At 43.1% G+C, this 13,172-nt stretch overlaps 1 protein-coding gene across 1 annotated transcript in view; it reads right to left on the bottom strand.

Annotated features, from left to right (window-relative positions):
• LOC103885828 (mitogen-activated protein kinase 6-like) overlaps positions 1–12,734 on the bottom strand; it is a 63,145-nt gene extending 50,411 nt beyond the window's left edge. The window contains exon 1 of the mRNA XM_031668691.1: positions 12,544–12,734. The gene's annotated coding sequence lies outside the window, so the exon portion shown is untranslated. The remainder of the gene's footprint in view (positions 1–12,543) is intronic.
• Between the last annotated feature and the right edge of the window lie 438 nt (positions 12,735–13,172).

Raw genomic sequence — 13,172 nt, 5'->3', positions numbered from 1 at the left:
TTTGTGATATCATAGTTTAGGATGGGTGGGCAGAGGATGGGGAGAGTTTTGAAGAGAGCCTAAAGGGATAAATAGTTGTTAAACTCAGTAGAGCAGAGGGCTATTTACCCTGATGAAGGCAAGTTCTGTCAGTAACTTAATGAGATAAATGGATTTTAGGAAGTTCCTGAAACCACGATCAAGTTATTTGCAACTCCACCGTTTTGGGCAAGAGTTTCTTGGAATTCAAGTTATATTTATTGCAGATAGTTGAATTGTAAAGTCATGTTAATGTAATTGGTTTTAGTTTTTTGGGTTTTTTTTTTTTTTTGAGATGGAGTTTTGCTCTTGTCACTCAGGCTGGAGTGTAGTGGCATAATCTCGGCTCACTGCAACCTCCGCCTCCCGGGTTCAAGCGATTCTCCTGCTTCAGCCTCCTGAGTAGCTGGGATTACAGGCTTGTACCACACGCCCAGCTAATTGTAGTATTTTTAGTACAGACGGGGTTTCACCACCTTGAGCAGGCTGTTCTCAAACTCCTGACCACCCGCCTCGGCCTCCCAAAGTGCTGGAATTACAGGAGTGAGCCACTGGGCCCAGCCAGTTTTAGTTTAGTTTTTGTGTGTGTGTGTGTGCGATGGAGTCTGGCTCTGTGGCCCAGGCTGGAGTGCAGTGGCAGGATCTCGGCTCACTGCAAGCTCTGCCTCCCAGGTTCAAGCTACTCTCCTGTCTCAGCCTTCCAGTAGCTGGGATTACAGGTGGCGCCACCATACCCAGCTAATTTTTGCATTTTTATTAGAGAGGGGGTTTCACTATGTTGGCCAGGCTGGTCTTGAACTCCTGACCTCAAGTGATCCGCCCACCTCAGCCTCCCAAAGTGGTGGGATTACAGGTGTGAGCCACTACACCCAGCCCGGTTTTAGGTCTTAATCCTATTCTAGGTGGTGGCTCACACCTGTAGTCCCAGCACTTTGAGAAGCCAAGATGGGTGGATCACCTGAGGTCAGGAGTTTGAGATCAGCCCAACCAACAGGGTAAAACCACATCTCTACTAAAAAATACAAAAAAAATTAGCCAAGCATGGTGGCGTGCGCCACCCAGCTACTCAGGAGGTTGAGGTAGGAGAATCACTTCAACCCAGGAGGTGGAGGCTGCAGTGCGCCGAGATCACTGCGCTCCAATCTGGGTGACAGAACGAGACTCCCTCTCCAAAAAATAAATAAATAAATAAATCCCATTCTGTAGCTATAAAAAGTTTCAATGCTTGGCCGGGTGCAGTGGCTCAGGCCTGTAATCCCAGCACCCTGGGAGGCCAAGGCAGGTGAATCACCTGAGGTTAGTAGTTCGAGACCAGCCTGACCAACATGGTGAAACCCTGTCTCTACTGAAAATACAAAATTTAGCTGGGCATAGGCCGGGTGTGGTGGCTCACACCTGTAATCCCAGCACTTTGGGAAGCCGAGGCGGGTGGATCACGTGATGTTAGGAGTTTGAGACCAGCCTGACCAACATGGTGAAACCCCCTCTCTACTAAAAATACAAAATTAGCCAGACGTGGTGGTGCACGCCTGTAATCCCAGCTACTCAGGAGGCTGAGGCAGGAGAGTTGCTTGAACCTGGGAGGCAGAGGTTGCAGTGAGCCGAGATCACACCATTGCACTCCAGCCTGTGCGACAAGAGTGAAACTTCATCTCAACAAAACAAAAAAAGTTTCAATTCTCAGCATTTTTTCAAACTGCAGATTATGATCCATTGGTGAGTAGTGAAATCATTTTAGTGGATTACAATTTGCATTTTGTCTTAATGGAGCAAAAAACCAAAGAGAGCTTGCCCAGAAGAAAGGGCAAACATTGTTTTGTGCAACTTTTGTCTTGGTTATGTAACACATTTCAACAGATCTGAAAATGTCATTCATTATGAAACATGCCATTATTTTATGTACTATTAAGAAAGTGAAAACTCTATCAAAATATGATACCTTATTGCTACATCTTTTTTTTTTTTTTTTTTTTTTTGAGAGACTCTCACTTTGTCACCCAGGCTGGAGTGCAGTGGTGTGATCATGGCTCACTGCAGCCTCAAGCTCTCGGGCTCAAGCAATCCTCTTGCCTCAGGCTCCTGAGTAGTTGGGACTACAGGTGTGCACCACCATACCTGGCTAATTATTTTTTGTAGAGATTGGGTCTCACTTTGTTGCCCAGGCTGATCTCCAACTCCTAAGCTCAAGTGATCCTCCTGCCTCAGGCCTCCCAAAGTGCTGGGATTATAGGGATGAACCACCGCACCTGACCTAAATCCTGATTTCAGGCATTAAAATGGAGGAAGTACTTCTTAAAATTGATGAAATATATAGTTTATATGAATGTGTCTCTTGGAACATAATGTAAAATGTATTTCTAGTTATTGCTTATTATTGCTATGAGCTATGCTATTGCTGAAAGTTTGAAAGTCACTGCCATAGTGGAGGAACGCAGGAGAGAAAAAATAAGTACAGCGTGAGCTGGATGAGTGCGTCCTGAGCAGAGATGCAAATTACTTGCTCTTGTTGGACTATAATGGAAGGAACAATTGATAAGAACTGGGGACACAGGGAGAAAGAGTATTTGAACTGGGCTTGATTCCATCGGGTAGTATCTGGAAAAAAAGACATGAGCATGCAGGGCACACTTTGGAAAATGGGAGAAGTCTGATAGGCCTGGGAGACTGAAGACAAGTTAGCACCACATTGAGAAGGCCTTGATTACTTTTAGATTTCATCCAAAACTTTTGGATTTTATGCTAAAGGGAGTAGGAGAGGAATGTAAAGGATACAACTAGTATTTTAGAATATAACACTGGCATTAATAGGAAGAGTAGATTGAGCAAGAGATTGGAGACCTGGAGCAGGTAGAAGAATCCATTGTTTTTTCTGCCCTGTATCCAATGTATGGTCTTCTGGTAACAAAACTCCCATGTCCTCTAAGGAGCCTCCCTTTCCTGTGTAAGTAAAAATTTTTTTCTGTTGCAAGTAATAGAGAAGTCAAACCAAACTGTATCTCATGAGAGAGACACAGTATATTTAGATGGTTATTGTACCTTTACTGGCTGAGGAAGGAGATGGTAATACAAGAAAGATTATTGGGTAAAGTGGACTTGGTGAATGCTTAGATGAGTCAGAGATGTGTGTTAAGTCACCCAGTTGCTCCCACATTACCTCTTTAAGTTCCCTCTTTAGGCTTCTTGTTTTATCTTCTTCCAGTTAAGTTACGCTATGAAGATAAACTATCAAATACCTTGATTTTCAAAATGGATGGAAAATAGAGTTTAGCAATACAAACTGCTACATTTGATGGTAAACCCTGGAAAATGTCTGATATAAATCATTAAAGACAGTATGTTAGGGAAAATGTAACAGGTCGTCATGACTTCTCTTCAAGTAAGTCATTACAGAGAAATACCACTTCCTTTCTTAATAGGATTTTTACATTACTTAACCAAGAAATTGGTCATTTCAGGAAGGCAAGACACCTTTGTGGATAAGATGGAGTGATGTGGGTTTAGATTATAGCAGAGAAAGGTTGATTCAGAGTGCCAATTGATGGCATGACAAGGAATCTTGAGAGAGTTCTCTAGAAAAGCAACACAAATTTTCCCCTCTTTAGTCTTGTGTAATACACATATATTTTTTCAGGCAGAGTCTGTGTCGCCCAGGCTGGAGTGTAGTGGCACGATCTTGTCTCACTGCAACCTCCGCCTCCTGGGTTCAAGGGATTCTCCTGCCTCATCCTCCCGAGTAGCTGGGACTACAGGCGCCCACCACCACGCCAGGCTAATTTTTGTATTTTTAGTAGAGACGAGGTTTCACCATATTGGCCAGGCTGGTCTCAAACTCCTGACCTTGTGATCCTCCCGCCTCGGCCTCCCAAAGTGCTGGGATTACAGGCGTGAACCATTGTGCCCGGCTGGGTAATATTTTTATCAATGTTTTGAGTTAAGGTACTTATTAAACTTAAAGGAGATATAAAACAGTGTGATAGATTTCAGAATAATTACTCGGAATCATCTCCATAGGTTGCAAAGAATCTTTTTAAAAAGATGACATTTGACTGCAATAAAGTACAATATCTTTGTTCAGAAAAATCATTTGAAAAGGGCCAGGATTTGGGAGACTTGGCTTAACCTGCTATTGTGACAATAAGGGATATTAATGCAGTGTGAGCAGATGCCAAAAAAAAAAATGTAACAAAATGTGTTAATAGGAAACAGTGTCCAAGTCCCAGGGGGTACCACACCTACGTGATTCAGCTCAAGATATCTGAACTTATGTGTTCAAATATAGACACCACATTTACAAAGGCTACCACACATAACAAATTAGAGTAATTCATTAGGAGACATTCAGGCAGGGTGTGGAAAGCACGTTCTCTGAAGAAAAGATGGAGAATTGGGTCTGATTAACCTGCAGAAGAGATTTGCTGAGGGGTTATTGTGTGCAGAGGAGAGAATGGTTGCTCTGGGAGTTCAGATCTAAAACCACTGAGAGGGCTGTTACCAAGAGGCATTGGCTTAGCATAAGAAAGGACTGTTTTGGACGTTGGAACTGAGCCATGGTGGACAGGACTTCCCCGTGAAATGAGTGCTACATCACTGGAAGCATTCAATCAGAAAACAATGGCCACCTGTCAAGGAGGCTCTAAAAGGAACTGCTGAGGAGAGGAGGGGCCTACAGCCAGCTGATAACTTCCATGGTCTCCAACTGGAAGCTTCTGTGTGTCTGTTTATACTCTTAATTTAAAATGACTGCTCTCCTAGACATGGTTTATAGAAGAACACATTGTAATTTGATTTGTAAATAAACAAAACAGCCTTCCACTGAAGAAATTCATTGCCAAGTACAGTTCATCCTTACAGTGGATTCTCATTATTTGTGTTACTTATGTTCTGTAAAGTCATCATGAACAGTAAATTAGTGAAAACTGAACCCTTGCTCCTAGGGGAAGTACAAGGTTAGGTTCCTGCAAACCTCTGGCACAACATTCTTATCAGCCAGTGAATATATAATCTTGTCTCATGTGTATTTCTGTTTAAAAACACCTTTTAAAATACTTATTGTTGATTCATTAGCACTGAACTCACTGCCAAAAGCACTGGAACTCATGCCTGAATAAAGCTTATCTAACATGTATTTTCTCTGTAGGGCACTTCACAGCCTTCTGTGCTTAGGAACTCCATACAGCACTTCAGCAATACATTCGGCGGCCACTTTAACAGCAAAATCACCAACAGAAAGCAAAAAAATGTGATGGCTGGGCACAGTGGCATGAGTCTATAGTCCCAGCTACTCAGGAGGCTGAGACAGGAGGGTCACTTGAGCCCAGGAGTTTGAGTCCAGTCTGGGCAACATAGATCCTGTTTCTAAAAACAAAAAAATCATGGCACCAAATAGACCATGGAAAGGATACTCGTTTACAGTACAAGAGTTGAAACAAGAAGGCAGAATCTTGTCTTATTTGGCCTCAGCTGGCAATGTTCATGTAGGGTGACTCAAATATCTCGTTACTGTGCATGTTCAAAAGTGACTACAAAGGTGCTGTGACTACTTCGGGATTACAAATAAGTTTCAGCAATAGGCAAATTTGCAAACAGAATCTGTGAATAATGAGGACTGGCGATAGTTAAAGATGATGGAGAGAATGTTTTCAGTCAAAACCCATCAAACCTGTACATACGTTTTGATGAGAGGCAGATCACAGGAATGCTTTTTGGAAATGGAAGACTACCTGCAAACAAAACTAGTATCCCACATTTAACTGGATGGGGCAACAAGAGTTTATCCCCTCTGCCAGTCGCGGTGGCTCACGCCTGTAATCCCAGAACTTTGGGAGGTCAAGGTGAGCAGATCACTTGAGGTAAGGAGTTCGAGACCAGCCTAGCCAACATGGTGAAATCCCATCTCTACTAAAAATACAAAAATTAGCCTGGCCTGGTGATTTGTGCCTGTAATCCCAGCTACTCAGGAGGCTGAGGCAGGAGAATAGCTTGAACCCAGGAGATGGAGGTTGTAGTGAGCCAAGATTGTGCCACTACCCTCCAGCCTGGGCAACAGAGTGAAACTCTGTCTCAAAAAAAAAAAAAGCCACGCACAGTGGCTCATGCCTGTAATCCCAGCGCTTTGGGAGGCCAAGTCATGTGGATCACCTGAGGTCAGGAGTTCAAGACCAGCCTGACCAACATGGAGAAACCCCATCTCTACTAAAAATACAAAAATTAGCCGGGTGTGTTGGCTCCTGTAATCTCAGCTACTCGGGAGGCTGAGGCAGGAGAATCGCTTGAACCCGGGAGGTAGAGGTTGCAGTGAGCCAAGATTGTGCCATTGCACTCTAGCCTGGGCAACAAAAACAAAACTCCATCTCAAAAAAAAAAAAAAAAAAAAATATATATATATATATATATATATCCTTCAGGAGGAGAATGGTAATAGCAATCATTTATCAAGTTCCTACCAAGTAACCCGTTTCAGGTACACATTTTACAAACGTTCTATCATTTTCTCAGACTATGACAAATGGGATTTCATAAAAAAGCTGTAAGAAATTACTTAAGGCCAGGCACAATGGTTCATGCCTGTAATCCTAGCACTTTGGGAGGCTGAGGCAGGTGGATCACGAGGTCAGGAGTTCGAGACCAGCCTGGCCAAGATGGTGAACCCTCATCTCTACTAAAAATACTAAAATTAGCCGGGCATGGTAGTGGGCGCCTGTAATCCCAGCTACTCGGGAGGCTGAGGCAGGAGAATCACTTGAACCCAGGAGGCAGAGGTTGCAGTGAGCCGAGATCGTGCCACTGCACTCTAGCCTGGGCGACAGAGCAAGACTCTGTCTCAAAAAAAAAAAAAAAAAAAATTAAATATTTTAGACAAAACCTGGCTTTCCTTGTAATAAAATCAATTTATAAGACAAAAACTATACATTTACTTTTTGAATAATGGTTATATAATTAAACATTTGAATGTACTGGGAAATATCTATTGGGATAAATTTATAAAACCAAATAAATAATCCAAAGAGCCCCTCTAATTTGTCTGCTTTGGAAGTCAGTATTTTCTGCAAGCAGGGCAAATTTGTAGAAATGGTAGAATTAAACTAGTAATACAAAACTTACAGCCTCCCCCAACACACACTTTTTAAGAGAAGCATAGAGAGAATGACACTTTCTAGCTTTAGGGAAATTTAGTCCAAAGGTTTTCTTATTGCATTCTGTCTTTCCTTATATCTTGAGGGGCCCAATAGCTTGAGGAGAACAGATACTCCTAATTTCTGGAGACAGTGTCCAACTTGAACCTCTTGAGACCCCAAAGCCTTCTATAACTAGTCTCAGATTTTGAGAACAACCTGGGCCTCTGCCACATGACCAGAGTAAATAAAAGGAAAGAATAGACATGATGTTCATCAGCCCATGCACAGGGAATGATAAATATTTTGAGTTGTGGAGACAAAGCAGCTTTCAACTCACAAGGGTCATGCTCCTCTCCTTTACACTTCAGTAGTCAAGCTATCCTGTCCTTTGGGGAAGAAGGTAATCACTACCTCTAACTAAACCTGTACCCAACATTTGCTTTCACTGGTCATTCTGAGTGCTCCATTTATCAATTAGTATATAATATGGTAGGCTTAGTAGGTCTGCCTTCCACAATCCCGCCTCTCACCCGCCATTTGCCACTTGATGATTACTGCCACTGGAACTCCCTTCCCAGAGGATGTCATCATCCCCGGAAACTGATAACCACTTCTGCAGTCTTTATCTGCACTCATCATTGTCTCTGGCAATCCCCTAGCTCTGGTGTTCTGGAAGAAAAACAGCCAGGGGCTCAAGAGGCCTAAGATTCACCTGCCCACCCTGGCCTCTAAACCTATGAATGCCCATCCCATACTGCCACAGTTCTCTCCTTTCCCTCCCACAACCAGGGCATTACACAGGGCCCTGTGTGCAAAAGAACCCCATGCTTGGTTTAATGCTCTGCTACGACTATCTTGACATTCCTGATTTTTTTTTTTTTTTTTTTTTTTGAGACCGAGTCTCGCTCTGTCACCCAGGCTGGAGTGCAGTGGCCATATCTCGGCTCACTGCAAACTCCACCTTCCGGATTCATGCCATTCTCCTGCCTCAGCCTCCCAAGTAGCTGGGACTACAGGCGCCCGCCACCGCACCCGGCTAATTTTTGTATTTTTAGTAGAGACGGGGTTTCACCAGGTTAGCTAGGATGGTCTCGATCTCCTGACCTCGTGATCTGCCCGCCTCAGCGTCCCAAAGTGCTGGGATTACAGGCATGAGCCACCGCGCTTGGCCGACATTCCTGATGATTTTGTCTTTGAACTCACGTTGTGTAGTGAAATCAGATGTGGCAGTGAAGCCGCAGGTGAGCAGAGGAGATAGATGCAATAAGTATGTTCACTATTTATTGCCACTCCATTCATATATATCATTCTCCATGACCCACGTGCACAGGATTCTGGTGAGCCCACAGTGCCTCAGAATTCAACGAGACAAAGCAAATAAGTATTTATACAAGGTAAGCCTGTTTTGTCTACGACTGAGTAAGTAGGGGTCCTGATAGTTCTGAGAAGTCATGCTTTCCACTGGAACCAGAACTTCAAACAGAAAGAAGGCAATGGCATCCTAAGACATTAAAGTCCAAGGTACCGTATCGTATCTTTTCTTTCTTGTGTCACTTCCCTGTGTTAGCTGACTGCTTGTGCTGAGGACATTTCCTTTGCCTTTTAGTACTTTCTTACTCCTCAGTAAGTCAAAGGTGGAGTGTGAGTACAATGTGTGTGCGTCAAGAAGTGAAATAAGGGCTGGGCACGGTGGCTCACACCTGAAATCCCAGCACTTTGGGAGGCTTGAGGCAGGTGGATCACCTGAGGTCAGGAGTTTGAGACCAGTTTTCCCAACATGGGTGAAACCCCATCGCTCCTAAAAATACAAAAATTAGCCAGGCGTGGTGGTGGGCACCTGTGATCCCAGCTACTTGGGAGGCTGAGGCAGGAGAATCATTTAAACCTGGGAGGTGGAGGTTGCAGTGAGCCAAGATCACACCATTGCACTCTAGCCTGGGTGACGGAGTGAAACTCCATCTCAAAAAAAAAAGAGGTGAAATAACAGTTGAGGTAGTTTTGTGTAGTTTTTCTACTGTTCTGGTAATAACCAACTATATATGTATGTAAGAGCTAAAAAATAGAAATTGTGTCATTTTGGTGAGTCCACAAAGGAGTTAATTTTTTTTTTTTTTTTTTTTTAGATAGAGCTCTAGCTCTGTTGCCCAGGCTGGAGTACATTGGTGCAAACACAGCTCACTATAGCCTTGGCCTCCTGGGCTCAAGCAAATCCTCCTGCCTCGGGAGTTAAATGATCTTATATTTGTATTTAAAACTGGTTTTGCACAGTATAAAAATGAATTATAACATTCATGCTAATCATTTAAATTTTTCTTTTTTCTTACATAGAACAACATTAAATCACATATTTAAAACACTGTAACAAGTCGAGAGAGAGAGCAGAAGAAAGGAAAAAAAGTTTTATACTTCACTAGCTTAGCAGCATTTTTATTTTTCTGCCTTTTGAACAAAGGGCCCCAGAAATTATGTAGCCAGTCTTGCTAGAACCCCACCCACCAGCAGCCCTGAAGAAGATGGGTCAGGGACAGACTCCCGACCTGCTCCCACTCCCCTCCCTGCCAGAGCTGGGGCAGGAGAAGTGAGAATATCTCTGCCATTGGGGATAAGTGTCCAAGGCTGCCTCAAAGCCCAGCCGCCCACTCTTGGGAGCAGCACTTCCTGTAGTAAACACACAGGCTGCATTACACAGGGAGGTAGGAAGTGGGGTAGGAAGGAAGACCTTGTTCCTTCTGGGGCACATTTTCCCATAGAAACCATGTCGTAGGTCACAGTTCTATAGTCTCAAAGCTACATGGCCTTCTAAGAGTTTGCCTGACAACAGAACCAGTATTTCTAACATTAATTCTCTGGGGAAAAAAATGCATTTTCAGTTTCAAACAACCAAGTTAGAAATCAACTTTTGGGAACATAATTCAGTCACAAGCAGGGACTATCTACACCTTCCTAGCTCAGAAGTGCTGAGACCACAGAGAAGGATGGTATCTGTTAGACCCAGGTAAACAACTAAATGTTAATGACACTGTTAATAAATCATAACTTCACTTTATGCTCTAGCTGATATGAAGGGTCCAGTCCTTCAGACTTGCTGCTTGAAGAACTTGATTGCAGGTTTACCAGGGTTGATTGGCCTCGGCAACCAACACATACCAACCAAGTTCAAGAGATTGCACCCTAAACCAGCTGCCAATTCATTAAGCACACAAGAATAGCTGTGCTGAGTTGGACTCATGATTCATCCTGGCTGGTATTCTCACACAATGATTGTGAACTTCTGCGTTTTAGTCATTGTAAACTCTAGTGTTGAGCATAGTGTCTGAATATAGTGGTTTCTCAAATAAATGTTTGTTAAAAATGAAAGGTGAATAGGGGTTTCCTTCAAATTTCCCCTTATTTAATTCTACTTTTAAAGCAACTTTCTTCTTAGGAAATCTATTTGTTCATTTTAGTTACCTCTTTCTCTGACCTGGTATATCTATGAAATACTAGACTCTTTTTTACAGTTTCCAGGGAGAATTAAATGCATGATTCCACGTATAACTTCATTACCATTTTGTCAAATGTAAGACAAAATAATGCTTTCAGTTCTGTTTTCCATGTTCTTAGCAAAGAGGCCTAGCATATTGTTATATGACTTTAGGAAACAGTCAACAATAACTCATGGGTCTCTTTCTTAGAATAAAACACAGCTCCAAACTCATCTTTTAAGTGACTTTAGACTAACAATACTAAATGCATTATTCCAATTCAGTACAGAATGAAACTCATTTGCCATATTTTTGTCCACTCACATAAGCTGTGTGAAGCTTATCTTTTCAATTTAGATCCATCTGCTTGGTGTTTACTCCCCTGGAGAGCTTAAGGCCATTTCAGCCGTGTGATGTTTCCTACATGGGTCTGCTTCCACACAGTCTATGACAGTTTTAAGTAAGACAAGTCCTCCAACAGTAACCCTTGGGGGCTCCACTCTGAAACCAGAAGAATCTCTCTGGTGCCTTGGCGCCAGTGGTAGTCAGCAGACCTAGGTGTTGGCCCCAGTTCTGCCACTTAGTTGTTTGATTCCAGGCAAGTCATTTAATCTCAACTTTAAAATGGTATAAATAGCACCTGCTCCCCTCCCTCGCAGGGCAGGGTCTGTCCAAGGAGTACATGAGATAATGTGTGTGGAAGCACTCTGAAAAAGCTAACCTACTCTAAATGAGGGTTGTTGTTAGTATCTTCAGCCAGAAGCTTGCCTGTTTAAACTATCATTCACCTAAGTTAAGCCAGATCTTTTTGTTTGTTTGTTTGTTTGTTTGTTTGTTTGAGATGGAGTTTCACTCTTGTCGCCCAGGCTGGAGGACAGTGGTGCGATCTCAGCTCACTGCAACCTCTGCCTCTCAAGTTCAAGCAATTCTCCTGCCTCAGCCTCCTGAGTAGCTGGGATTACAGGCACCCGCCACCACACCTGGCTAAGTTTTGTACTTTTTTAGTAGCGATGGGGTTTCGCCATGTTGGCCAGGCTGGTCTTGAACTCCTGACCTCAGGTGATCTGCCCTCCTCGGCCTCCCAAAGTGCTGGGATTACAGGCAATGAGCCACCACACCTGGCCCAGATCTCTCTTCATTCATTCAATTCATTCAACAGATAGCCTTTGAGTGCCTATTTTATCCAAGACAGAACTTTCTCCCACCTTTTGGGGTAACTTAGTGGGGGGGGGGTTTGTTTGTTCTTCCTTGTTTCCTCAGTGTTTAATGTGTAAATTGGTAGAGATGTTTTTTAAAGTGTAGCGTTCACATGCTTATTTACCCTTCAAAGAAATGTGGTCCAACAGTGAAACATGAGGCATGCTCAAGCGTGTTGCTGCAAAGGAAGAAGGTCAAACACAGTCTCTGCCTGCATCTCTCCACAGAAAGCAGGAGTGCCTTCCACGCTCAGCCTCGGAGGGACAGAAGGGAAAATCCAGAGTGGGGTTGCTATGGTTTGGACGTGTTCCCCAAAAAGGGTATGTTGGCAACTTAATCCCCAATGCAGCAGTGTTGGGAGGTGGGGCCTAATGGGAGGTGTTTAGGTCATAGGGGCTGCACTCCCATGAATTGATTAATGCTGATTATAATAAAGCTGGAAGCTTCGAGTTCAGTGTCTTGCCCTCGTGAGATCACTCTTGCCCTTCCGCCTTCTACCATGGGATGATGCGGCAAGAAGGCCCTTATTAGATGCCGTCCCCTCTTAGACTTCCCAGCCTCCACAACTGTGAGCCAAATAATTTTTTTTCCTTTATAAATTATTCAGTCTTAGGTATTTTGTTATAAAAAGCACAAAACAGACTAAGACAGGGGTATAGCTGAGGGGGCCAGTGAGAAAGGGAAGCAGGGGCAACTATATAACCCCTCAGATCCCAACAACCGCTATAATAATAAATGGATTTACTTACATGAAAGCAGCTTATAGCAATCTCCTTTAATTTAGCCCGTGGTCCATTCTAACAAAGAAAAATTCCTTCCACTTTTAGAAGCTTCTGATGAAGGCTTATGGATACTGTTTCCAAAGGAAAAATAAAAGGCAAAGCATTCCTAGGGAAAAGGAGGAAAGACGTGTTTGTAAAATGATTTAGCCGTACAGCAGGTTATGAAGGAGTGAAAAGGAAAAGATTAAAATGGTTCTTTCCCTCCTCCCTCTGTGACTCAGATTAATCCTAAAAATAATCTTCATCCCAGTATGAGAAGCTTAGGAAAGACTCAGATCTCCACAGACCAATTTTCATGATGGTCGTGAGGAGGAAAGGAACAAAAGGAAGAGGGAGATAGGGAACAGGAACTACTAAAGGCAAGCTAGAGGAGACTTCACCTACTCAGAAGAGGTGAGGTGAAATTAAAGGCCAGTGTAAATGTGAGGCAATAAGCATTCTGCATTCTTGCCCTATTCTGAAGGCCTGGAATTATATTGCATCAGCAAAGATGAAGCTTCAATTTACTGTTTCACTCTTACCTCTCACTAATTCTTCTGGCCATCCATATTTTATTCATTCGAATGAATTTTCATCTTTTCAACATCATGCTCCTT

The sequence above is a fragment of the Papio anubis genome, chromosome 7, assembly GCF_008728515.1.
Source record: "Papio anubis isolate 15944 chromosome 7, Panubis1.0, whole genome shotgun sequence".
Taxonomy (NCBI): Eukaryota; Metazoa; Chordata; class Mammalia; order Primates; family Cercopithecidae; genus Papio; species Papio anubis.
Note: the sequence above shows the minus strand (reverse complement) of the source record. Positions and strands in the feature narration are given on the sequence as shown.